At 36.7% G+C, this 24,891-nt stretch overlaps 1 pseudogene; it reads left to right on the top strand.

Moving 5' to 3' along the window:
* The window catches only part of LOC122225377, a 124,259-nt pseudogene extending 99,368 nt beyond the window's left edge, over positions 1-24,891 (top strand).

Raw genomic sequence — 24,891 nt, 5'->3', positions numbered from 1 at the left:
TAGGGCTTTTTGAATCTAAGGATTCATGACTTTTATCAATTCTGAATAAAATTTGCACCATTTTCTTTTAAATATTTTCCCCTCTTCCATCTCTCTCTTCATCTTCCAGGTTGATAAATGTTTAATATTTCCCTTATTTTAATTCTGTGCTATATTCTGAGAAATTTTTTGTGATGGTATGATTGACTAATTTTCTCTTCAGTTATGCTTAACCCATCATCTATGTTTTTGACTTGAACTATATTTTTCATTTCTAGGGCTTTTCTTAGGTTCTTTTATAAATTTTCCTGCTTATTTAATTTTTCACTGCTCATATATTTAATTTCCATCTTTTATTAAGTGTACAAGGCATAATTATTTTGTATATTGTAGCTGATAATTTCAGTACTAGGAGACCTGTTTTAGATATTGTTTTTTTGCAAGAATTTTTTGAAACATGAATTGGATAATACTTCCTCCACAGTTAAACTGCATTCATTTTTGCTAGGTACTGAAGAGCATTACAGACCTAGATCTACATTGTTTTTTGGATTCAAGAATTTAAAATTATGCAACTTATATTGATTCAGGCATTATACCCATACAAGTCTAGCCAGTGGTCCTGTAATTGATCAGAAGACTTTTATTAATCACTACCTAAAGTGTGAAGGATGAGAGGGCCAATTTTCCTTGCAGTTTTGTGTTTTAGCTTACCCACCTCATTGAAGGTGTAGCATCTCAGGACTGTTTCCAGTGTGACTCCTGGCACTGCAAATCCAAAGCTTTATCCCCAGAATGCTTTGCTCTACAAGACCAATATGGCCAGAAGTTTTAGAGCCTCCTTATCTCTCTGCAGTTTTGTTCTTGTTTTGATCCTGGAACTGGCACATTTTTATTATCTCACAGGGTTGTTTATTTACTTGAAAGCATGGATTTAATCAGACACTTTTATATGTTTATAGCAGGAGGCTTTCAGTGTCTCTGGTTTGCCATATTGCCAGTAACAGACATCTAAACTGAAGAATACTCTCCATATTATAGATACAATATATTGGTCAGTTTTAGTATTTTATTTAACTTCTCTCCAAGATTACCATTTTGCTTTATAATAATTTTAATGTATTCAAAGTTTTATTTTTTAAATAAGATTTTGAATCATGATTGAAAACTAATTCCCGGGGCGCCTGGGTGGCGCAGTCGGTTAAGCGTCCGACTTCAGCCAGGTCACGATCTCGCGGTCCGTGAGTTCGAGCCCCGCGTCAGGCTCTGGGCCGATGGCTCGGAGCCTGGAGCCTGTTTCCGATTCTGTGTCTCCCTCTCTCTCTGACCCTCCCCCGTTCATGCTCTGTCTCTCTCTGTCCCAAAAATAAATAAAAAACGTTGAAAAAAAAAAAAAAAAAAAAAAAAAGAAAACTAATTCCCTATCACGAGTTATAAAGAAATTTTATATATATTGTCATATAAATGTTGAAAGATTTTTTTTATTTAGATCTTCCAATTGGAACTGACTACTGTGTATGAAATGAGGTAAGCATATTATCTTTCCATATACATAACCAATTACCAAGCACCACTTATTTAATAGTTCATCATTTCCTCATTGGGTCATGGAAGTTTTTATATATATGTACATTTTTATTAGAGACCAGAATTTGATTAATGACTAAATGTATGTAATGGTCATCTTTCAAGGTTTTTTAAATTTCTTATTACATTAATTTTGTTCCTTTTAATTAAAAAAAATTTTTTTTAAGTATGCTTCACATCCAGCCCAGAACCCAACATGGGGCTTGAACTTACAACCCTGAGATCAAGACCGGAACTGAAATTAAGAGTCAGATATCAGATGCTCAACTGACTAAGCTATGCAGGCGCCCCTTGTGTCTTTTAATTTTTTTGGAAAATTGTATATCTATTTAAAGGATATATTAGCATAAAGTTTATAGTGGTTTGTTGTAACTTTTTAAAATATACATGAGTTTAATCTTCCTTTTGAATCCTGATAGGTCTTTTTCTTTTTAGCTTTAATCTAACACTGCCCTGTATCGGGAGCAGTACCTTCAAGTTTAAACTTAATGGTCCATTTTGACCTGAACTTACTTTTTTTAAAAAAAAAATTATATGTCTTTATTCTTGGTAGGGAAATGTTTTTGTGAGACTATAATTTGTGTTTCCTTGATTTATTACTGAAGGTGAGTAATTTCTGTCTTGTATGTATGACTTCTTTGACCTATCTGCTCAGGTTCTTTGTCCCCTCTCCTCACTCTATTTTTTTTTTTATTAGCATCTTGATATTTTTCTTTCTCATGAATAAATATACACTATTTATATATTAAATATAATAAACCCTTATCTATCATATTTGAATGATTTCCCCCAGATATTTGCTTGGTTATGTCTTCAGTTGTATTTTTTAATTTGTATTTTATTCTTTCTTTGCATTACATCACCCATATCCACATATATTAAAAATATGTGTATTTAAGTATATGTGTGTCTGTATACCTTATTACTGTGGAATATCTAGAAATGGATGAATTCCTTTTCTCAGGTCACAGACTGTTTTGAAAGGATTTTAGAGTTCTATAAACTGAACTGTTTAAATGTTCACTTAAAATTTATCTGCGAAGGTATTAAGATGACATGATAACATTTAGGGTTTATGTTACTATATATATGATATGTGGTGTATATATATATTCATTTGATACACCAGTTGATTTCGCTGAAGTTGGTATATAATAATAGGTATTTTTTTTAACATAAAAAAGAATGTTTCCTAATGGGGAAAAGTTAAACAAAAGTGCTCACTTCCTAATTATTTTCTTTTGAAAAAAAATTACAAATGTATGATAAACTGACTTTGATTGCAACAAAAAATGTCAGAAGTGACATTTCAACATTTCAGTATACTAATCATCTCAGCTAAAAGAAATGTAAAATCAACCAAGGCTACTGTCATTAGTATTTCCAGAGTGTCACAACTAGAGGAATAAACAATTAATATGTTAAAATTATTCACTGTTAACATATCATTACTATCCCTAAACATCAGCCTACCTATGTTGATTGGACCCTGACAGAATTGGCAAAAGTGCCATTTAGTTAATAATGTTGTACTGCTAACAAGCTAATAAAAATTGCATTCCAGAGTGTCAGATTAAGAGAGTGGAAGGGGATGGGAGAAGTGTGTTTATAAAGCCAAAGTGGTATGCAAACGATAGCACTGACAGGGTCAAGGAATCAGTTTAAGTAAAATTAGTCATTATACACTACAGACTAATCAATGTATTTCATGTTTTCACTACCATCTAATCATAAGCCATTTACCTTGACCCTTGAAAGCATTCTCTCAGCAAGACTCCCTCATAGAAGAAGCTGTTTAGGGTAGATGAGATGTGATACTCCAGAGAATTCAAAGGAAGATGTTCTGTTCTTTTGATCCACAGTTTAATTGAAACACAGTAGTACTTAACCTGGAAATACTATGCCTTGCATTTGTCCATGTCACCATCTGTAATCAATCATATCAATGAGGTTAATTCCACAGTTTCCAAAATATTTTTGCTGAGTTAAAACCCTGTTATTTTTCCATATGAAACTTTGAAATTATATATATACCTATATATGTATATAAATAATTTATCTGTAACAGCTTTTAACTTATTGGTTTACATTTTCCCACTCTGAAGTATCAGGTTAGAAAATTGATATGGAAGTAAAAATTATAGATATCAATTGAAAGAAATTTACGAGTGCTTTATCTTAGAATGACACCCAATAGAGGCAGTGTTAATTCTAATAAGCTATTCTCAAGACCACCCCCGTCCTTTTTTTTTAAAGCTTATCAATTGCTTGGCTCCAGTGGAAACTGTCCTCCATATCATCCATTCTTCTTCTGAGTCATTCATTCATTCATTCACTCACTGTGTACCGGCACTATTCAGAATGCTAGAGATAATATGATAAGTATAAAGAGACACCATTTCCACTCTAATGAAGTTTACAGGCTTGTGGGAACACAGTCATAAATCAAATAATCAGGATAATGAGCATGTAATTACAAACTGAGATAAATGCTCTGAAGGAAAGGAACAGGTTCTAGGAGAACATAAGGAGGTCTAGACTGGTGAGGAAAGGGGGGTTTCTCTGGTAAAGTGACTCTGGAGCTGCAGTTAACTGGAAGTCAGAAGGAGGAGCATTCCAGAAGAAACAGCCAGTGTGTAAGAGCCATGTGACCAGAGGAAGCCCAAAGCCATTCCTCTACTTCCTCCTCTCCAGAGCCCCAGGGCTAGTGGATTACAGCCAAAGGAGAGTGTCTTGCCAATGCTGTGGCTGCTGCTATTTAGTTTAAGGCTGAATCCATGACAAGGAAATTTCTGGTTGGGGTGAGACAAGTTGAGTTGCCCTGTGCCTGAGACAGCCTGAGCTCTCCACCCAAAACACACCAGAAAAGACATGAACTTTAGCCCTTGCCTAATAAGAACAAATCTTATTTCAACAACAGTAACTGAGAGCAGTATGTGACGCCTGAAGCAAAATTATTGAAATAGCTCAAAATTTTTAAATAAGTATAATATGCACAATTTTATAATAATATAAAAAAATTATAAATAAGTATAATATGCTTTTTCATTAGCAATCTGAAAAAGCCCTTGAATTCTGTATGTTCGTTATAGACTTGCCCACCTTTATATGGCTACTCACCGGCCACCACTACTTAGTCCCTAAGTTCTTAAGGTACAGGGCTGATATGATCTCCTTATGCTTTTTATCTGGCTTATATTTGGTCACTATAAGAAGCCTATGATTCCCAGTTCATTCCACATCTCCCATAGCTTTTATCTCCTTCTACTCCCTCCTCTGACTCATCTCCCACCCTTTTCTAAAGTCCTGAAACACTTCCCCTGGGGCCTGCAGATGTCATGATCAGTCATCAGCAAATTACTCATATCCTTGACCTTTTTGCCATACCTTTCCTTCACCTACATGCTCTAAAATCTGGGTAAGCCCTGAGGATACTGTTTCCCCAAGTCTTTTCACTCAGTGGCTCTCCTCTCTCATACCCCTCTTACTTCTTCTGAACCTGAAGATAACTGTAGGTGCCTTCCTAACATTTCATCTTTGCTTCTAGTTACCAGTGCTTTCCCTTTCCCCAAATACTTTCAGCTTTGACTCTCAGGTCAACCCATTATCCCTTTTCTGCTGTAGTCATCTATTGTGCTTGTCATGCCCTGAAATTCTAGCTCCTGGTCTTCTATCCAATGCCACCCCTGCAATATGCATATAGATGCTGTTTATGACAGTTGGCCTTCTAGAACCAAGAACTCTTCTGTTTGGATGAGGAGGGTGTCCTCCCTCTACCTCTACCCTCATTGTTGGAGGCTTTCTCTAGACCTTGTCATCACTGATAACTGCAACCACTCCATAATCTCACAAGCATCATATTCCAAACCAAGCCATGAACTTCACTCTAATTAACATTGACAAAAGCATGTGTGGAACATATTTCCCTAGGAAGTATATTTGCTGTTCAGAAGAATTGGTGGAAGTTGCTATAAAGAAGAACTGATCTTTAAGTAAAGCTGATGTGAGTTTATAGCAAAAGGAGGAGAAAGAAGAAGACAAGGCAGAGGAAAGGGCAAAGTGCAAAGGCACTGAAACACAGTCAAAAACCTACTTCTAAAAAGCCTCAGTCCCAGATAGTTTTGTAGGTATTTTCCAGCAAAACTTGTAAAGACGACTTTGTCCTATTTTGTAAAAGTTATTTCAGAAGAAAAGAGTGAAGCCTATCTAGCTCATTTGATCAGATTAGAATAATCCTATACAATGGGATAAAAACAATAAAAGTAATAGAAAATGAAGGGTAATTTCATTTATGAACATAAATGACTTAGGAATAAACTTGACCAAAGAGGTAAAAGATCTGTACTCTGAAAACTATAAAACACTGACGGAAGAAGTTGGAGATGACACTAACAAGTGAAAAGATATTCCATGCTCATGGAGTGGAAAAACTGATATTGGCAAATGTCCACATTACTCAAAGCGCTCTACAGACTCAATGCAATCCCTAACAAAATACCAACAGCATTTTTCACAGAATTAGAACAAATAATACTCTCAGGACCTTCAGATTATGAGACTGATGCACTGCTGGCTGCACTGGAGAGGGCAGCTTTAAATAATACTAAAATTTATATGGAACCTCAGAAGACTCCACAGCAGTCCTGACAAAGAAGAACAAAGCTGGAGGTATCACAATTCCAGATTTCAACATATACTACAAAGCTGTAGTAATCAAAACAGTATGTGGTACTGGCATTAAAAAAACAGATACATAGATCAAGAGAACAGAAAAGAACCCCCAGAAATAAACTCATATGGTTAATCTATGACAAAGGAGGCAAGAATATACAATGGGGAAAAGGGACTTTTCAGCAGATGGTGGTGGGAAAACTGGGCAGCTACATGTAAAAGAATGAAACTGGCTTACTTTCTAACACAAAATACAAAAATAAGCTCAAAATGGATAACAGACCTAAACATGAGACCTAAAACTGTAAAAATCCTAGGAGAGTACACAGGCAGTAATTTATTTGATGTTAGATGTAGCAGCATTTTTCTAAATAAGTCTCCTAAGGTAAAGGAAACAAAAACAAACTCAAACTATTGGGACTACATCAAAATAAAAAGCCTTTGCACAGCAAAGGCAACTGTCAACAACATAAAAGACAACCTACTGAATGGAAGAAGTTGTTTGCAAATGATATACCTGATAAGGGACTAATATCCAAAATATATAAAGCACTTCTGTAACTCAACACCAAAAAAAAAATCTGATTAAAAAATGGGCAAAGGACTTAAATAGACATTTTTCCAAAGAAGACATACAGATGGCTGACACATGAAAACATGTTCAACATCACTCATCATCAGGAGATGCAAATCAAAACCACAATGAGATATCACTTCATACCTCTCAGAATGGCTAAAATCAAAAACACAAGGAACAACAGGTATTGATGAGGATGTGGAGGAAAAGGAACCCTCTTGCACTGTTGATAGGAAGGCAAACTGTTGATGGGAGGAATCCCCATTTTACTGGAGATTCACCCAGATGAATTGGGTATTCACCCAGAGAAAACAAAAACACTAACTCAAACAGATATCTGTACTCCTATGTTTACTGCAGCATTATTTACAATAGCAAAGAAAGAAGTAACAAGTTTCCATCAATAGATGAACAGAGAAGAAAAATGTGGTACATACATATATACACATGTTGGAATATTACACAGCCATAAAAAGTATGAGATCATGACATTTGAGACAACATGGATGAACCTAGAGAGGGTATTATGCTAAGTGAAACAAATCAGAGACAAATACCATATGATTCCATTAAAAAATTGAATCTTAAAAAAGTGAAAAAACAAAAAGCAGGATCAGAAATATAAATACAGAGAACCGATGGTTGCCAGAGGGATGGGGGTTGAGCAAAATAGTAGAAGGGGAGAGAGAGATACAAACCTTCAGTTATGGAATAAGTCATATGAATAAGCAGAGCATAAACAATACAGTCAATGATACTCTAATAGCAATGTAATGGGACAAATAGTAGCTATATGGTGAAGAGCATAATGTATCAAGTTTTCAAATCACTAAGTTGTACACCTGAAACTAATGTAACATTGTGTATCAATTGTACTCAATTAAAAAATCCTTAAAATATTAACTGAATCTTTCAGGTATTTATAAATGCAGTTCAAATAGGAATCAAAGAGAGTTCATCAGAAATACTACCAACGTAACTCACCATATTAACAACCAAGTGACAAAACCCATATGTCAATCAATGCATAGAAAATATTGATAAAATTCAAGAACCGTGATTAAAACTCAGAAAACTAAGAATGGAGGGGGACTTCCTTAACTGGATAATCTTACAGACAAAAAAACCTGCAGTAAACATACTTAATAGAGAAAACATATTTATTCCCTGTTAGATGTGGATTATGACAGGGTTGCCCACCATCACCACTAGTCTTCCACAGAGTAGATCCTGGCTAATAGTATAGGAAAAGAAAGAACAGGTGTAAGCATTGAAAGGGAGGACGTTAAACTTTCATCATTTACAAACAATACAGTTACCTTCCTTAACCCACAAGTTTCAACAACTAATAGTGGTAAGGGAATCCAGCAAGGATTTTTTTTTTAATTCACAAAAATTGATATAATTTACATCAACAGAGATTATGCAACAATTGTATATCCATAGCCTCTGTCATATAACTAGACACTACCATCCTCCAGCCCCCATTATGGCAGAATATACTTGCTTCCAAAGTGATGTTGGCATTGGCTCTGGGATTTGCTTTGGCCAATGGCCTGTTAGTGGACTGAATGAGAACAAAAGCTTTCAACTTGCTTGCATGGTTCAGTTTGGTTCTCTTGCATTCCTGCTAGTCATCAAGAGAAGAATATTCCTTGGGTAGCCACTGTTCCAAGGAGAATGAACAGACATATATAGTGGATCCGCATCCAATCTGTAGCCCACAGGCAAGATCAGCTCCTCTTAGTCTAGTCCTGCACGGCTCTAACTAACCTGAAGACACGTGAGAGAGACCAGACAAGGGGAAATAGACATGTTTTGTAAAACACTGCGTTTTGGATTGGCTTGCTTTACTGCATTGCTGGAGTAATAGCTAATATAACCAGCAAGAAGTAATTTGAAATATAATCAAAAATAAAAAATCTTTATTATGGTCACTGATCTTGTTGGTACTTAGGTTGTTACTTAGTGTTACTGTGGTAATGGCTGAATAAAATATCAACACATTGAAAATATAATAAAAAATGAGATTCTAAACTTCGTAACAACCAAAAACTATATTTCTAGATAACAAATAGGCAGATATAAAATATATAGGCATTAATCTAACAAAGAACACAGAAACCTCCGTCATGTAATCTCTATCATGTAACATAAAAGATAATAAGTGGAGAAAATTTCATTAATTTAAATGAATAATGCAGGCCAATATTTTGTAAGAACGCATATAACTAAAGAAATTTATATGAATGATATCAGAATAGTAGCCTCTGGGTGGAGGGAAGCAAGTGAATGTTGGAAAAGGAGATAGAAGGCAATCAGTCAGTTAAATCAGTACCTTTTCTTGTCAATTGATAGTAAAAGTCATAAACCAAGGAGTGTGTTAGTTCAAGCCTCTACACCCAAGGTCCAGAAACAAACAATGGGAAAAAAGAAAGCACCCCTTCTGGAGAATACTGAATACTAAGAAGAAAGTATCGCGTATAACATACATATACAAAAAGCTTCCTTTTTGATTAAATACCTTCCAAAGCAGAGAGCATTTAGAAAGGGGGAAAAAAATCAGAATCTCATTTCTTTTTTTCTTTCAAACTTCTCATTTTGTATGTCTACATATGACTATTTGTGGCTGGCTTTTCAGACACCTGGCTCCCTTCAAGTAAGAAGCACCAATAATTTTTACATCTGTACAAGCTGATAATAATCCTCAGAATCAGCCAAATCCACGGGAATGATCTTTGGGGACTGCAGGGCCTACTTTACACAGAACTTGGATTGCACAATCCAGAGTGCCCCACACAGCTGCTTAGGGGGGAAGAAATATGTGCTATTTTGAAACTGAAAAGGGACGTGAAGACAGGCCAGTCAGGAGGAGCACTGGGCAGGTTCCTTCTCTGCCATGCCTTTCCCAGGGCTTCCTCCCTCCTGAGTCTGGACTTAGGAGATAGAGTGGCTTCCCGCAGAAGCACAGAGCAGGCAGTGGGGGGTGGTGCAGATCCTGGAATCCTGGTCACTCTGCTCCTGCCTTTCCTTGGGAACCAACTTGCATCTACCTTGACACAACAGATACTTTCTGTTATATATTAACATATGACAGTTATATATTAATAATAAGCACAACGTAATGTGTACATTCTGTGCTCAGCCCAGTGCCAAGTACTCAGCTTATTCTTCTGTTTTTTAACAGGTAAAGAAACTGAGGCTCAGAGAAGTTAAAGTAATTTATCCAGGGCCATGCAATTAATTTTAAGAACCAGGGTATGTCTGATTCCAAAAGATCCTTTTGGCTAGAGGATCCTGCCTCAGATCACATAACTGGTAAAAGGCAGAAATGAGATTTAAAGTGAGGTCTTGACTACCACATTTTTCTTTTTCTTTCTTTTTTTTTTGCCACTCAATGAAGAGTTGAGTTTATGAACAAATGAGTGAAGTGATCCATCAGTGCTGTTTCATTTTAAAATGAAAACATACTTGGTGAATATGGGGAGTGAATGTTGAAAATATGCTAATATCATACTTTTTTTTATTAGATTTGAGTAATACATGTTACTGTTGCCAGGGGTTAAAGGCAGCATCGAGTCTTAAAACAATTGATTCAGAATAGGTTTTTGAAATCAGTGAGTTAGGACCCAAGACGGGAATGAGAGTAGGGACACCAGAAGGAGATTACAACATAATCCTACCACATAACCATTCTGCACTAAGAAACCTTGTAGCTGGAGTTAGAAAGATGAGTAGGGATACTGTAAAATTAAATACACTTTCATGCCTCAGCTTCCTGAGATGGCAATGGGTGTATCACATGAACTTAAGAAATGAAAAAGCAAAATTCTATCAACTCTACAGCAGTGTATATTTTTCTGAAATTAAATATGTACACCAAAACTCTGTCTCTGAGAAACTAGTTTTGAAAATCTAATAAAAAATCTGAAGTGTGTAATATTTAAATTCAAAACCACTTCTTAAGCAGAGAGAGGAGTGGCTATATCCAGTCATTGAGGGAGAGTGGGACTTAATGACAGCCCTTTCTAAGGTTCTGTTCCACATTACCTTCTTGTGACCTGAAAATGTCACTGGATGCCGATTTCTCATTCCAATCAACTGCCAAACTGGATAAAAGCAGTTCCTTACAGAAACCCAGATGCTGCCTCTAACCTAAACTGAGCTCAGCGAGTACATCTTAGCCTCCTGTTCCCCCTTTGCAGTCAAGGAAATAGCAGTTGATATCTTAATTGCTGTATCTGGCAGAAAAATCATACACCTGTTGACGGATTGGCTCAAAACAATTTTAAAAGGAAACTTCAGAAGGAAGACAAGATTCTCCTCTGGCCAGCACCACCTGCGACAGGCTACCGAAAGGTAGACGCAGTGCCCTGGGTTGATAGGATGCTTTTTCCCATGAGTACAGGTGCACGTCACCATGCTTCCTGACTGATGTGCGGTCAGCACCTCCTCAGACAATATTAGAACAGGAAATCCCACAGAAACCTGCCAGAAATCATCTCACCAGGACAATAGTTCCAGTTTGTGAATAATGCCTGGATAATGTATTTATAAAAGATGTTGGAGATTTTGAACCTTGGCAAATGATATATGTTTATAAATCCATTCTTAAGTGGACACATATTGTAAATGGGCAGGTCAGCTTACTGGGGATATCCTGCAAAATGTCTTTAATAAATATGTAATTAAGGAATAGGGCTTGATGGCTTTTCTGGATGGAATTCATGTTACAGCTACCTTCAAATCCAATAGCTCAGGCTTGTTGGTTGAAGCTTCTTCTGACCTCAGGAGAATAACTGTATTCCCCAACTGCTACCACAAACGTTTATCTCATTCTGTGTTTTCTTGGTTTTCTAAAGTCTAATTGGGCCACCTCTACCTACACGTGCTCAGCTTTCCAGTGATTTATTTCATATGTTCCTTCTGCTTATTTCAACTTGGCATTTGTTCCTATCATTCCCATATGTCAACAGGTTACTTGAAATTCAGCTGTCTTATATAGGGCCCCAAGAAGACCATGATTTTCATACCAGGGAAAACAGTTACAGAAAAATAAGTTCAGTATTTGCGTCTGCTAGTTAATTCCAAAGTGTTCATTTCCCACGGATCCTTAACTCCTGCACAAATGAAACTTGAGAAACCTGTCTCCTCACAGAGGCCCTAATGGTGTCAACTCCTTCTGCTTCTCAGACAAATCTTCTGTTTTCTTTTCCGTGCGACCCCAACTCTCTTCTGAAGAGTGATGACGCTGAGTGCTTCGTAAACACCCTCAGCCCAAAGTGGAAGCATATGCTACTCAGATGCTTTTATCCCCAAATTCTGTAGATCAGCTTCTCGACACAATTGTCTCACGTGGATGGCTCCCAGAGTCAGCTGTTCTCATCCATCTCCTTCTTCTTCGTAAGGACTACTGTTCAACTGTTTGAACAAATGGAATGCTTTGAAATGTTCCTTTAAGAAAATGCTATAGCTATTTTATTTTTTTAAAAGACACAACACCATTTAAATATGAGATTGTATTGGGGCACCTGGGTGGCTCAGTCAGTTAAGCATTCAGCTTCAGCTCAGGTCATGATCTTGCTGTTCGTGAGTTCAAGCCCCACGTGGGGCTCTGTGCTGACAGCTCAGAGCCTGGATCCTGCTTTGGATTCTGTGTGTGTGTGTGTGTGTGTGTGTGTGTGTCTGCTCCTCCCCTACTCGTGCTCTCTCTCTCTAAAATAAATAAACATTAAAAAAATTTTTTTCATATGAGAAAGTATTAATTTTACCAGAGAAATGATGACTAAATATTCAAAAGACTTAGTTCCCATACAAGATATAACACTAGCACTCTTGTGGTGCTTAATTAATGAAGCGTTTGAGTGATACAGGAATACCAAGGCTTTGTCAACAAAGAATGAGAACATCTGGGTGAAAAAGTCAAATATCATGATGCCGTAGTTGACAGTGAGAGGTCACATTTCAGATAGAAATGTTTCCCTTTTAACTAATCATTTTGTTATTTTAGCGTCTCCATCAATAAACTTACACAGCATTTGGTATAAAGCAATTTCTAAGCTCTTTGGTTCCCCTAATAGCCCTCCTGACAAGGTGGCATAATATTATTGCCATTTGATAGATAACAACTGATACCTACAGAGTCAGCTAGGTTTGACTGCCTCATGGCCAAGACCGGAGAGTAGCATGGCTCTAGCCCGATTTGTCGCGGTAGCATTTCAGCTGGACTGCAGTATTACTAACAATGGGTATTGGCCAGCCTTGCTTCGGTAGCCTCTTTTTAAGCAGGGATTTTGGCAGTACACTTCAGAGCAGAGCAGTCGTCTCTTTTCTGTGGCCAGGGAAGCTTTGCAGCCATTTTTTATTCCATGATGTTACCTTGTTAGTTCTTCGGCAACAGCAGACACACATTGCATTCTTTTCCGTGTTGCTTGTGAGTAGTTACTGAATCTGACCTGTTTTTTAATGCAAACATTATGCAGACTGCAACCAGACAATGGGAAGTCTGTTTGCAACCTGAGCAGGGCTGGATGCAGTCTTTCCCAGTGGGTATCTATCGTTTCAGGTGCTGCTGAAGAATTCATTGTCGAATTTTCATTTTTCAACTGTTTGTTAAAACCACATACCAAGTCAAATTTAATTAGTTATATTCATCCGGCAGATGGTACAATATTCTATAATAAAGTATAAATTCCTTTACTTAATTGAGTAATGCATTTCATATGATCTCTTTTACAAATATCAAAACTGATTCTCCTTAAACAGGCCTGCGCATTATTTGGATACAGGCCCAAACAGGTTAAAATTGATTTAATACTTTCCCCCCTCAAAGAACATTATGTAAATGAAAGCAAGTCTGCCCTGAGTGACTTATTTTAATGTCTGCTTCTACATGAGTTACATCTGCATCTGGGAGAAAGAGGTGGGAGTAAAATTGTGCGGGAATAAGTTTCTGAAACTTTGAATGCAACACGTTATAGAGACGGTTGCATTTAAATAATACAATTTGTTTCTCACTGGAAGAAACTAATATCCATTTTTAGTTTCCTGAAATCAAGTCTTTGATAATATTAGATATGTTCTTCATAGATCTGCTGATTTTCCTTCTAGGACAGCCAATTAATCTGGACATTAGAACTGGGATGGGGGTCCTATCTCTATATGTTAATTGTACATTATTACAGGCATCTGTAGCACCCAAACCATTATGGACAACATGGGATAAATAGAATGTTGAATTCTTGGTAGATCTTGGATTGCTTCTTTACCACCCAAGGCTCAAAGGGGATGTCATTTCTCCCTTAAACATTGTATCATCACTTGCTGCATGTGCCCGCTTTTTCCTCAGGTAGAATCCATAAAAGGGTACAAACTAATTCACCGAATGCAGAAGTGGAAGAAGTTTTATGCACCTTTTATTTCAGAGATGATATATATTCTGTACATCCACTAGAACTGCTTTGCTCCAGTGCCTGCGGTAGCCGTTAGTAATCATGGCCCATGTGGCTTCTTAGTCTTCTTGGACAAAGCCCTCCAGCCAGGAAGTGAAACTTGTCTGCCATCCTCTTTGTTTCTAACTCTTTTACTATGCTCATAAGGAACTTAAGCCACAGAGACGTTTTGTAGAACCCTTTAACTCAGTCACAGAAGTAACTAATGTCCAGGATAAGACTAATAAATATCTCAACTCCTAGCCAGATATTTTCCCATCACATTATGTTACCTCCTGAATGAAAAAAACCTATGGCACAGACTGATGGGGAGGAAACAGAACTTTCCTCCACCTTATTACGTTAAGTAGCTAGGGTCTACGAATTAAACTGGCATAAAACAGATGAACAGGATAAAAAGTTGCAGTTTTTACTGATGTGAATATTTTTTTTATGTGCATAGGAGAAGTGACAGAAAAGATGTGAAAACGCAAAGAACTAGTTAGCAAAAGAGATTATATACCATTGTAACAAACGGCAATACATTGTGGAGAAGTGACTAGAAAGGGGAAAGGAGATTTGGGCTTCTAGTGGTGATAAGTTGTGGGAAGGTGAGTAGATGTACAAGGAATAAATATAATGGAAGACAAGGGTTATTTTGGTAAGGTTTGTTTTGTTTTTTTTTTTTATTTTTTTAATTTTTAACATTTATTTTTGAGACAGAGAGAGACACAGCATGAACAGGGGAGGGGCAGAGAGAGAGGGAGACACAGAATGGGAAGCAGGCTCCAGGCTCTGAGCCATCAGCCCAGAGCCCGACGCGGGGCTCGAACTCGCAGACCGCGAGATTGTGACCTGAGCCGAAGTCGGACACTTAACTGACTGAACCACCCAGGCGCCCCGGTAAGGTTTGTTTATACTGATTCCTCTCAGTGTGACCCTCTGTCTTTGGTTGTAAGAGTTGGTTTTCTCTTCCTGGAGTCCTTCAACAAAGCAGAATTTATGCCCTGATTTTAGACATCTGAGGGGAGGGCAGAGAACTCTTCTTGCACGTGTTAATTCTCAGTTGCCTTCAGCTTAAAGTAATCATTATGCCAAAGTGCATCTTTTGCATATTATACATCTTTTGGGGTAGCACAGTCCGATCCTTTTTAAACTATGGAGAGTGAGGATATATAGCCACTATGGCTTCATGTTTCTTAGCTGACTTAGTGAAGGCACTAAGCAATCCTTCCAGCCACATTCACAAGCCATCTGCCCACCATCACCCCCCACTTAATCTCTGGGTGTTCTTTCTAGGCCCTGCCACTTAAAGTTTCTACATTCCAGCTTTACTAGTCATCTGTAAATTATCTAATATTTTTAATTCTTTCAGTTTCTAGATGGAAAAGAGTCTACTTGTCTGAGCCTTTTGTGCATCTCTTATGGACCTATGCCCTCAAGTTCCATGATCAAACAGTTCCCTTACTCCTGGTTTCCTGGACTAGAATGTACTACACAGGCTGATCTCTCAGAAACCCTAGTGAAGTGCAAAAAGTATATCTTCAGGGAGACAGATTTTGAATCTAGTCCCTGTTCTGCTAGATACTGGCAGCAATGGTTCTTTAAGCAGAACCATTATGGACACCAAATTTCAATTCTTGTATGTCACCTAGGCCAGAGTTGAGGCTCAATAAATGATGAATGGTGTAGTTTTGATGATGATGATGATGATGATGATGACGACGACAACTAGTGGTGATACACTCCTCTGTTTTATATAGTTTTCTCTAAAAGAACTTACTTAATTATCTACAGATTTCTTCCTTTCTCCTATTTCTTTCCCCCATCCTTCCCCTTTACATACAAATCAGACACGACCTTACTCAAATGCCTATAATATTCACTTATTTTGAAAAGACAACTATGTCCTGACTTCGATTTCACTGACTTCATTACATGCTAAGATGTAGCATTTAACTGTCTTACACAAAAGTCAACTTAGACATAGCTCTTCCTTTAGGCAACAAGAAGATAGGCCATCAGCAACTGGCATCCAAAGGCTGTGTTGGTCTCTCTCCTCTATTCACTCATATCTCTTCCCTATAATCTTTGGAGGAGAGTCAGTGGCTAGTTCAGTGTGTCTTACATCATAGTAGGCAATTATTTCTGAAAGAATAAATGAATTAATGTTATCTGGGATGGGAGATAGGAAAAAATAAGGTCAATTCCCCAGCCGCTATGATTTGGGGATAATGAATATTTGGAAATTATTTGGACAAAGAAATGATAATTACTTAATTGACAGTGATTAAAGCTATTTAATTGACCCTTTTCCCTTTGAAACATAAATAGATGATATAACAAGTTCCCATTTAGATGCATTTAAGCAGAAAGATTCATTTTCTTTTCTTTTTTTTTTTTTTATGAAGAGCCAAAGCACTGGATGATTCATATTTCTAGGAAAATATTCTTATAGGCATTTTCATCTCTGAATAAACATTCATCTTCAAAAGTATGTTTTTAATAAAAAGGAAGGCTTGTGCATTTATTTTATGACATTTCATGGTGAATGCGCTCCAGAGATTTTTTTTTTAAAAGGTCTGTAGGGAAAAAGGGTAAGGGTGCCTGAGTGGCAGTAGGTTAAGTATCCGACTCTTGGTTTTGATTTAGGTCATGATCTCATAACTTTGTGGGTTCGAGTCCCACATTGGGTTCTGCACTGGCAGTACACATTGGGATTCTCTCTCTCTCCCTGTCTCTCTCTGCCCCTCCCGCACTCACTCTGCCTCTCTCAAAATAAATAAATACACATTAACTAACTAACTAACTAACTAACTAACTAACTAACTAGGTCTATAGGGCTCACCCTAGACATGCCTGTGTCATAGGAAAAACTTGTTCTTTGCCTTCTACACACAGGACTAATCAATCCTAGCAGCAGGCAAAGAAGATGGCATAATTGTGGTATAACAGGAATTGTTCTGTAACATTGAACTTCTTGGCATAATGAACTGGTAATAAAAATCCAACCATTAAACCTGTATTGTTTTGACAAGCTATTTATCTCCCTGTTACAATGTAGACAACCCTGTTCTGGGGGGGAAATATTTATTATGTTCTTTTTCAGGGAACATTTTCACTGAAGGAAAGTTCAAAAACATGCCACTGAGTGGGAAAGGATATTTCCTATATATTCTCAATAAATGGCTCATAGATAGAATGAATATGCTAAACATATTTAAAGAAAGGTAGATAACCCAACAGAAAAATAGGCAAATGGCTTGAATAAGCATTTACAATACAGGGTGTTCTGGTCATGCCTATCATTGCTTAATAGGAAACCCTCAAAAAGATTAAACTTGTTTCCAAGTCAATCACTGAGTCCCAAAACAAACCTCCAAAATAATCATAGAAAGACAAAAATATCCAGCACTTGACAAGTGAAAATTCACACTATCTAGCATTTAATGAAAAATTACCAGGTGTGCAAAAAAAAAAAAAAAAACACAGAAAAATATCTAGAATGCAGAGAAAACTCAATAAGACAAGACCCAGAAATTACTCAAGTAATAGTAAAAAACAATATGAAAACAACTTTTATAACTGTATTCCATATGTGTATGTAAGAAGGTAGAAGAAAACATGAATATGTTAATGACAGATTGGAAGATAAAAATGAGCAAAATAGAAATTCTAAAATTCCAGAGAGAAAGAAAGAAAATTTCAGGAGAGAAAAGTGAACCAAATGGGATTAATAGGAGGTTAGATGTTGCAGACAAAAACAGTAGACTTGAAGATGTAACAATAAACTTTGCAATAATATTAAACACAGGAAAAATATGGTTTAAAAAAAGTGAGCTATAAGGCAACTTCAAACTGCTTACCATATTTATAATTAAAGTCCTTGAAGGAGAGGAGAGAGATAGAAGCCAGAGAAAAAAATTTAAACGCTGGCCAATTATTTTTTCAAATTAGATAAAAATAATAAACTTATACTTCATAGAAGTACAACAAAGCCACTCCAAGAAATATGAAGAAGCTGATACCAAGATACATCACAATCAAGTGACTGAAAACCAGAAAAATCTTAAACCAACAGCTAGAAGAAAAAAATAGAAACATTATGTACATGGGAGCACAGGTATCAGTGATTGCCCTGGGAGAGGGGAGAAAAGGAGGAATAGGATTAAATAATTACAAAGGGGCACAAGGAAACTTTTAGGGGTGATAAATATATTCATTACCTTGATTGTGGTGATGGTTTCACAGGTGTATACCTTCGTCAAAACTTATCAAACTGTACATTTTAAACATGCAGCTTATTGTATATCAATTATATCTCAATAAAGCTATTAATAGCTTCATAATGAGAAACTACTACACAGCCACTAAAATAGATAAAATTAAAAAAATAGTACCAGGTATTATTAGCAAAAGTGAAATGTTCATACACTGTTATGACAGCATAATCAATAAACCACTTTGAAAAATTCTTTGACAGTGTATCTAAAGTTGAACTTGCAGCATACACTGTCCACCAATAATTATGCTACGAAGTGGATAGCCAGGAGAAATAAGTGTATATGTCTACAAGATTACATGTGCATGAGTAAGACTACTCATAATAGCCTCTTCTGGAAAATCTCAAAATCCAAAAAAATAGAGTGGGTAAAGTATGGCATATTCATAATACAGAAAACTGTACAGAAAGTGAAGGAAAGGCTGCTAAACATAACCATCTGGATGACTCTTAGAGACATAATGTTTAGCAGTAACAAATGAGTATGTATCATATGGTTCTAACTATATAAAGTTCAAATAGGCACCACTAATTTAGGGATAGCAGTCATAATGATGGTTCCCTTTGTGGGAGGAAGTGACTGGGAGGGAGAACTAGAGGCAGTTGGGGTGCTGATTATTTATATTTCTTCATCTGGAGACTGGCAACACATTTGTTCAATTACAATTTAAAAAGTAACATACATTTTATAAAAGACCCACAAAACAAAAGGAAATATATTGAACACTTAAAAATTTTTGTTTATGGTGGGGAGAGGAAAAGAGAGAGATGGAGATAAAAAATGGTAGGAGGATATGAATAAAGAAGATGTGTCATATAGACATACACAATGGAATATTACTCGGCCATCAAAAAAAGAATGAAATCTTGCCATTTGCAATGATGTGGGTAGAGCTAGAGTGTATTATGCTAAGTGAAATATGTCAGTCAGAGAAAGGAAAATACATATAATTTCACTCATATGTGGAATTTAAGAAATAAAACAGATGAACACAGGGAGAAAAAGAGAGGCAAACCAGGAAGTAGACCCTTAAGTATAGAAAATAAACTATGGGTTACTGGAGGGGAGCTGGGTGGGGGGATTAGCTAAATGGGTGATGGGGACTAAGGAGGGTATTTATTGTGATGAGCAGTAGGTGTTGTACATAAGTGATGAATCACTAGATTCTACTCCTGAAGTTAATATTATTATATGTTAACTGGAATTTAAATAAAAACTTGGAGAAAATAATAAACAAAAAACAAAAGTGATGCATAGAAACATGAAAAAAAAGGGTGGAAGGAAGGAAGGAAGGGATTTAACTGTGATGTATCTGCTTATGAAGAAGGGTTATTCATATTTATAAAATGTACTGTTAAGTATGAAATAGTATGTACCATACAAGGCATTCTTACTTTTTCAGGCCCAGATCTATCCTTATCTAAATGTCTACACTTGCTACGCTCCTCCCATCCACCCTTTTTACTACCATCTTCCCCATTAACAATTACAACAAAAAGTTGACATTAATTATTTGGTGGTAAAATTAGATAGTAGGTATAGTTTCAAACACAGTTTAAAGAAATCCTGAAATCCTTCAACCAATATGGCAATATCCTGAGATTCCCATATATTTAATTATATCATTTGTCCTCAAAACCCATACTTTCATACCCTTTTTTAGAAAATTCTGAAGCTACTACATGTCTCAATAGTAGGCAGCCCACTAATTAGGTAAGAAGTCCTAAGAATATTCCAAATGCTTAAAGAAAGTTTAACTGTGAACCACTAAAAATCAATAAAATGCACAATGAGGGGCACATGGCTGGCTCAGTCAGTGGAGCACGTGACTCTTGATCTTGGGGTTGTGAGTTCGAGCCCCATGTTGGATGTGGAGATTACTTAAAAAATAAAATGCACAAGGAAAAACAGAGCTTACAAATCCTAAATCTAAATGAAGATTTCCTACTGAGAATGGAAATATTTATACCCCCCCCCCCCACATTTCTAGCATACTTTTAAATGTTCAGACGCAGAGGGCCTTGTAATTTTTACTGTATTCTCTCTGAAACTTCCCTACCATTCACCTTCAACAGATAGATAAAAATGTCTATCTGTGTACAAATAGAGATATAATGGAATATTATTCAGCCCATGAGAAAAGATCATGTGTAACAGTGTGGATGGGAATTATGCTAAATGAAATAAATCAGAGAAAGACAAATACTGTTATGATATTACTTATATGTGGAATCTAAGAACGTGAACTCATAGAAACAGGGTAAGTAGAAGGTTGTTATAGAAGGGTAGACGGAAATGGAAAGATGTTGATAAAAGGGTATAAACTTCTAGTTATAAGGTGAATAAGTTCTGGGCATTTAATGTACAGCATGAGAACCATAATTCACAATATTGTATTATGTACTTAAGAGAATACATCTAAAATGTTATCACCACAAAAAGAAATGGTAATTATGAAACATGATGGAGTTGTTAGCTAACGTTGTGGTGATAATCATTTTACAATATATAGATATATCACATCAACACATTGTATACCTTCAACCTATACAATGCTACGTTTCAGTTATATCTCAGTAAAGCTGGAGAAAAATAGGAATACCTAAATACAAATAGATAGATAAGTAATATGTGATATATTCCTGTACTGGCAGATCATACACCCATTCAAAAAGAAAAAAAAACTGTAAAAACTGTAAAAAAACTGTAAAAAAAAAATAAAGTATATGGATTATCAGGTAGAACACTGAGCAGGAAGCTAGTGTCAAAGAATAATGGAAATTTTTGCTACATAGAAATTCAACTGTGAATCTATTATGAGCATAATATTACAGTAAAAAAGTTTAAACTACTGCATCAAAGTTTGAAACAAATGAGAGTAGGCTCATGTACTCCGACAGAATCATATTACATATTACAATATGAAGTGACGTTAGAGAAAGGTGTTTGTTCAGAATTCCATGAGAAATTTAACTCTAGTAATAGGTATCTATAATGAAATGGCACTTTATCAAATTACTGCAGTGTTCACTGCCGCGTATGTAATACATATTCAATATTATAAAATCAGCTTAAATTTGGGGACTCTAACATCCCAGTGCTGAAAATATAGATGTCCCTGCCTTTGACTCCAATCCCCCTATATATATGTCTGCCACTTAGTCTGGCTTTAGATGTCAAATGCAAATATTTCAAATTTGTTAAAATGAACGTTTGCCTAATGGTGAATGTGGTAACTTTGTCACTATTCTTCCTCATCACTGATAATTAAAAACTTAACTTCTTGCAAGATGATACTTTTAAATGACTTCTTACACTCACACAACACACTTGTTATTACTTCATCACAGGACATCTTATGACTTTACGTGAGCTCCATATCCTAGCAGTTAGAGATATATAAACAGCATAAAAACCTATGTCTTATGCAGTGTTTGGCAAACCATAATTGTTCTCTCTTTGACATTTGCTTCCTATCTTCCGTATCTCCAAGTCCTTGATGTGCACATTGAAAATGTCACCAAGTCCTCTGAAATTAACCACATCTTCACATTTGAACCAGACAAACCTTGTTTATTTGCCCAAATCACACATACTCAGGGAATTCCAAACTACAGAAAGCTCCTTAAATTTGTATTAACTGTCTAGAAAAACACATATACTCATCCTGGTAGAAACAACATTGTCTTTCGTGAGAAATGTTTTCTGGCAGGGTAGGAAGAATCCTTCAAAACAAACATGCGTTCCTATATACTGCAGAATTATTAGACTTTGGTTAGATTGTTCTTTTGTTGGAGTGGGATAGTGTATCAAAGAATGAAGTCTTTTCCAGGCAGGGCAGTAAAGAGAAAACACACTAGTGAAAAAAGATCAATCCATACTGACACTTTGATGGCAAAACAAACTTAGGATCTAACCAATCAATCTTTCATCATTGCACACTCAGATCTGGCCAAGACAGCAATGCAAAGAGATGTGTTCATCTTCTCTTACTTCTGATGTTATGAGGGTAGTTTGCTTTTAAGCTATTTTGTAAAGTTGGGTGCTAATTTATTCCCTAAAGAACCTAATTTACATCATGATTATTTGTTATGCTCTAAAGTCAGATAATTGTTCTCACCTTTTCCTTCCCTTAACTCAGCTTTTTAACACCTTTTCTAGAGTCTGCATAAATGATTTTGTCATTTTAAAAATACTCTTTCAGGACGCTGTCTATCCAATTTGCAAGTTAAAGTACCTGAAACGTGTTACTATCAGAATTTATAGAATTGTTTTGTATTTGACTACCATAAATTTTGTCCACATTTTTTTGGCACTGAATGTAGACCATCCTAGACAAATGGTAGGTGCCCTCTCTGGTCCAGAGGATTGAAAATGATAGACACACATACATGTACACATATACCCTGTTGAAAAGTTAATCATAATAGTTACAAAGTAACTTTTCAGAATCAATTTCAGTGCTCTGAAATTTTGAATTACCTATTAAACACTCTTCCTTCGCAAATAGTAATTAATGAAAAGAAGAATGTATATACAATGTGTCTTACTTTCTATTTTTAACATTCATTGAAAAATATGGCCAAGTTCATTAACTCAAATGAAAGGAAAATTTCCATGCCATTATTTATTTTCAGAAGAACTCAATATCTACATTTAAATTCAAAAGACAATAATATGTGGGTGCCTGAGTGGCTCAGTCAGTTGGGCATCCAACTTCAGCTCAGGTGATGGCCTCACGGCTCGTGAGTTCGAGCCCCACGTCGGGCTCTGTGCTGACAGCTCAAAGCCTGGAGCCTGCTGAGGATTCTGTGTACCCCTCTCTCTCTGCCCTCCCCTGCTCACACTCTTTCTCTCCTTCAAAAATAAATAAACATTAAAAAAAGACAATAATATAGAACAGAGTTTCATCCTTTATATTAGTATTTCTTAATATAATTTTATTGCCTTATTACCCACTTAGGATTGTCTACACATTTTTTTCTTTTCTGGTTACTTACATGAAGCCATTTTTCAAGGAATATAATTCTGCATAGTATTGGCTTTGATAGAATGCATAATGTGTTCCTATCACTTATTATTACTATGTTATATATTACTAAAAATATTTTCATTAAATATAATATTCCTATGTAGGTAGAAATCTATTAACACTTTTTAGAGGGTTAACTATTTTTGGTGGGGGAAATAACTTGACAAACAAGATGCAGAATGTAGAATAATGAATGTGGACTAATAACAGAACCCTCCCAAAAAAAGATTGAAAGAAGAAATAGTTAAAATCTGAAGAAGAAATGAATAGAAATCAAGAGAAGCAGGGTAAGGAAGACTAGAGGTAAGGAGGGAGAAAAACTACAAAAAGATAGAAGATGGAAGGCTAAGCAGCAGGGCAAGGAGCCAAGAAGAAGGAAGCAGAAGGGAGGGAGCTGGAGAGCCAGCGCGAGTTCCACGTAGTGGAGCCCGCTGGCGCTGACCCATGCAGGGGAGGGGTTCAGAGCTCTGGGGCCAGGGTGTTAGGTCAGCTACCTTAATGCGCAGTGGGAGCAACTGCCATGCTGTGAAATCATCCAGGAGAGTGAAGTCAAGGTGTCCTGCACGCTCAGGCAGGAGAGATCTTGGTAAAGGAGACCAATGTACAGAGGGTGGAGTCGCGGGTCACAATATGTGGCGACATCCATGGACAACTCTATGACTTCAAGGAGCTGTTCAGTGTGGGTGGTAAGACCCTGAGACCAACTACCTTTTCATGAGAGACTTTATGGAACATGATTTCTAGGCATTGAAACATTCCTCCTGCTGCTGGTACTTAATGTTTAATATAATGACCGCATCACCAAGGTCCTGGGGAACCACTAGAGTTGCCAGATCCCCCAAGTCTATGGCTTCTTTGCTGAGTGCCTGTTCTATCTGATTTGGTGACCACATGGTGCTACTGCCCTGAGCTCTTTTGACTACATCAGTCTGTCAGCCATCATTAATGGCAATCTTTTGCGTGCACGGGTACTTTCTCCCTCCCTCCAGACTCTAGACCAGATTCAGATGACTGACTGAAAGCAAGAGGTGCCTCATGAGGGGGCCATCAGACCCTGAAGAGAGCTTCTGGTGCTGCCTACCTATTTCACAGTAACATGCAGCCAAGGATGTTGGCCTGATCTGCTGTGCCCACCAAATGGTGAGGGAAAGTTACAGGCGGCACTTCAATAAAACTGTGCTCACTGTGCTGTTTCTACCATTCTAGGAATGTGGCAGCCATCCGGGAACTGGATGAACACATCTCTGGGAAGATTTCATTATCTTCCAGGCTGCCCCCCAAGAGACATGTGGCATCCACTCCAAGAAGCTCGTGGATAACTACTTCCTGTAA

This window comes from Panthera leo, chromosome B4, assembly GCF_018350215.1.
Source record: "Panthera leo isolate Ple1 chromosome B4, P.leo_Ple1_pat1.1, whole genome shotgun sequence".
NCBI classification, from domain to species: Eukaryota; Metazoa; Chordata; class Mammalia; order Carnivora; family Felidae; genus Panthera; species Panthera leo.
Note: the sequence above shows the minus strand (reverse complement) of the source record. Positions and strands in the feature narration are given on the sequence as shown.